Here is a 4,549-nt window from a genome sequence, read left to right as displayed (position 1 = left end):
TCTCAGAGCTCGCTCAGTATATCTGAGCGCGTCTCGCCAGCGCACTGGTTAACCGAGCGATTCTGCGAGATTGGCAGCTGCGCTCCAGCAATCAGGAGCCACGCTGTGCCGCAGGCCCCGCCCCTAGCCCAAATCCTCTTTCCTTCCCCTTAGCCACTGCCTCCTGGCCAACGCCACTTACCCTGTGCAACCTCACAGGGCCGGGCCTTCAACGTCAGCACTATGGCTCTCTCTTCTGTCGCTTTCTCTCCTTCACCACGCAGTCTGCGAACAGCACTTTCTACACTCTCGCCGGCAAGCAAGCTCCTGTCGAGTGTAGCAGATTCCACTGGCGCTGGGAGCCATCTGTTGGTTTTGCACCTCCTAGAATCTGTTGGCTTTTTTTTTTTTTTAATCCTTTTCCGGGTAACCAGAGGGGAAGCTCAGTTCCCTTAACCCTGAGACCACTAAAGGGGCAATACAAAAAAAGGAAATAAATACATTTTTAAGAATACAAGAGCTTCACAATTCAGTAGATCATTTTGTATTCTGGATTCATTTTGCTTTGTATTCATATGCTAATCTCTTCCTTTCCACGAAGGGATTATAGGGTTCCACAATGGGGTATCTGTGTAATTTTCTAAAAGGGCACAAAGGGTTTAAATCATTGTTTCTTTGTAGTTGGAGGCAAGGGAGAAAGAGAAGAATGAAAATCTACACTAAAGATTTTTTTTTAATTAAACTCTGCAGGTGAGGTCAACTGTGGAACCAAAATAGGGCTTAGAAGAGTTTCAAGAGTAAAGGAGAGAAAGAGTGCTTTAAAGTTTTTAAGGTTCTTTTTGTTTTTGTTTTTGCATTTATAGAGAATATTTAAATTAATTTAAATATTTTAAATTAAAGAAATACTTTTGTTCCGTTTTGTACCCTTGATCTAACTTAAGCTGCATTATCACATAACAGTCTTGATTTTTAAAAGTCAATGTTAAGAGTCATGGTAGTGTTTATTCAGGAAGAAAGAGGTTTGATGAGGGACACTAGTATTCTCGAATAATATATTATTTCTTGAGCTAGGTGGTGATTACACATATATTTGCTTTGTAATTATTTTTTTAAAGTGAGCATACATAATACACTTTTCTCAGTGTATGTAATATTGGGAACTTTTTAAAATTATGATAAAAATATACATAACAAAATTTACCATCTTAACCATTTTTAAGTATGCAGTTCGGGGACATTAGCCTCTGAACTGCAACATTCACATTGTTGTATAACCATTACGTCCATTTCCAGAACTTTTTCATCTTATAAAACAGAAGTATCCATTAATATCATACCCATTTAACAATAAGTCTGCATGGCATGGTGGCATACTCCTGTAATCCCAGTTACTCTGGAGGTTGAGGCTGGAGAATTGCAAATTCAAGATCAGCCCAGGGCAGTGGCCCAAACCTATAATCCCAGCCGCTGGGGAGGCTGAGGCAGGAGGATTGCAAGTTCAAAGCCAGCCTAAAGCAATTTAGCCAGGCCCTAAGCAACTCAGAGACCCTGCCTCTAAATTAAAAAAAAAAGGGGGGGGGTGCCCCTGTTTCAATCCTGGTAACAACAACAACAACAACAATTCTAGGCAATTTAGTGAGACCCTGTCTCAAAACAAGGTAAAAATGGGGCTGGGGTGTAACTCAATGGTAGAACACTTGCCTAGCTGTCTAAGGTCCTGGGTTTAATCCCCAGCACCTCCAAAAATAAAATTTAAAAAAAAATGGTACTTGCCTAGCATGTACTAGACCCTGGGTTCAATCCCCAGTACTGCAAAAAAAATAATAATAATTTTTTTGTTGTTCTTAAATATTTATTTTTTAGTTGTAGCTTAGGACACAATACTTTTATTTATTTATTTTTATGTGATGATAAGGATCGAACCCAGGGCCTTTCACGTGCTAGGTGAGCACTCTACTGCTGAGCCACAACCCCAGCCCAATAATAATGAATTAATTAAACCAATAATTTCCCTTGCCCTCCTCCCCCATCCTCTGTTTTCAGCCTGTATGAATTCAACTTCTCTAGGTACCTCACATAAGTGGAATTACAGTATGTCTTTTTATGACTGGCCTAGTTCATTTAGTATAATGTCTTCAAGGTTCATTCTTATATATAAAAATTTCTTTCTTTCTTTTTTTTTTTATTTTTTGGTACCAGGTATTGAACCCAGGGGCACTTAACCACTGAGCAACATCCCCAGCCTTTTGGTATTTTATTTAGAGAGGGGGCCTCACTGAATTGCTTAGGGCCTCTCTTTTGCTGAGGCTGGCTTTGAACTCCAGATCCTCCTGCCTCAGTCTCCAGAGCAGCTGGGATTACAGGCATGCACTGCTATGCCTGGACCATCTTTTCCTTATTTGGCAATGCATGTGTGAATTATTCCATAATGTATGTTATATTTCATAGTTTTTTAGAATGACTTGAGTTCCTACAAAGAAGCTTAAAAGCAAAAACTTGTGCTCTGAAATTAATGAATGTCAACACAAAAGAGTATTTAAACCGGGTTTGATGGCACACATCTGTAATCCCAGTAATTTGGGAGGCTGAGGCAGGTGAGTGGAAAATTTGAAGCTAGCCTTAGCAATTTAGTGAGTGAGACCTTGTCTCAAAATAAAAAATAAAAAGGCTGGGGATGTAGCTCAGTGGTAGAGTGCCCCTGAATTGAATCCCCAGTATTTAAACAAAACCAGACCTTGATTTGTTCCATACAGTGAAGATTTATATTGCATTGCTAGATTTTAAAGACATATCCCTCTACCCAATTTTGAGAGCTAAAATCCCAAGGTTATCATGATAAATAAGTCTTTGCTATATAATAGTATTTCAACACTTTCCCATTAAAGAAGAAATTTAAATATATATAGAATTTAGGATTATGCTGATATATGTATCTTATTTATTTATTTATTTATTTAGTTCTTACTGACAGACATTTAGTTAGATGGCTAGAATTTCTGAGTTCTAACTTCTTTGTCTACGTTTCCTACATTATAGTTGTAGGCAAACCAAAAACACTGATTTATCTGATTTATCACACCATTGCCTTCCTGTTTCCTGCTCTAGTCTCTATGAATGCTGTCTTAGTAATATGTAATAGTGTGCAGAAGCTCTTGTGATATAATCTAAGAAAATAATGCAGAATATTAAATTATATATTCTGGAGTCATAATTTTGAAAAGCACAAATTTTTGAAATAAGGATAGATATACAGCAATAAAACTTTTCTTGTACTTGATTTTCTGAAAGTTTTGTGTAAAATATATTTGAGATTTGCCATGCATTTGAAATACTCCATTATAATAATGCTATATTTGCAAACCTACCTGAAAAAAAATTGGATCTGCTTATTTCAAGCATATTTTTATAAAACAGAACCTGCATTAGGGGAAAAGTACAAGAAGGAAATACAGCACAAGTCTAGTGAAACTATAGATGCTTTTATTCCTGCTTTCACTATTTTCCATATATTCTATAATAGAGTTATTACTTTTCATAATAATTTTTTTTTCATTTTTCAGTGCTGGGGATCAAACCCATGGCCTGTGTATGCTAAGCAAGCACTCTGCCACTGAACTATATCTCAAGTCCTAAAAACATTATTTTTTAAACTGAAATTAATTTTATTTTTTATTTTTGTTTTATTTATTAATTTATTTATTGAAACAGTGTCTTACTATGTGTTCAGGTTGGTCTTGAACTCCTGGACTCAAGTGATCCTCCTAAGTAGTTGAGACTATAAGCACAAGCCACTGTGCCTGACTAATTTTAATAATTTTAATCTGTATATTCCTTTGAAATTCACTTTACACAGTATTTTACTTATAGTCAATGAGGAAAGTTATAATGGAGAAACAGAAGTTCCCATATGTGTTAGCTTAATATTTTAACTATCAATATAATCATAATCGTCCATATTTACTGGGTATTTATGTCAGGAAATGTACCAAGTATTTATTTATTTTCATTTCTAATTTGAAATAAATATTAAGCCCATTCTACAGATGAGGAATTTGAAAACTGAAGAAGTTAAAATACTTGCCTATAATTTAAAAGCCAGCAAATTCGTAGTGGAAGTTGAATTAGAAAAGGAAGGAAGGAAGGGAGGGAGGGAGGGAGGGAGGGGAAGTAAAAGAATTTTCTTACTAAACTGCTAGGGGTATAGCTTAGTGGTACTTAGTGTGTGCCAAGGCCCTGGGTTCAATTCTCCAGCACGAAAATACAACCAAAAAGTATTTCTAATGCTATCCAAATGTGATGTGGGGCTTGGGTAGTAGCACAGTGGTAGACTCTTGCCTAACATGTATGAGGCACTGAGTTCATTTCTTAGTATTGCATATAAATAAATAAATAAAATTAAGGTCCATCAACAACTAAAAAAATATTTTTTTAAATGTGATATGTAGCCGGGTGTGGTGGCGCAGGCTTGTAACCCCAGCAGCTCAGGAGGCTGAGTGAGTAGGATCACAAATTCAGCCTCAGCAAAAGCGAGGCACTAAGCAATTCAGTGAGACCCTAAATAAAATACAAA

The sequence above is a fragment of the Urocitellus parryii genome, chromosome 7 (genome assembly GCF_045843805.1).
Source record: "Urocitellus parryii isolate mUroPar1 chromosome 7, mUroPar1.hap1, whole genome shotgun sequence".
NCBI lineage: Eukaryota > Metazoa > Chordata > Mammalia > Rodentia > Sciuridae > Urocitellus > Urocitellus parryii.
This window is presented reverse-complemented; position numbering follows the sequence as displayed.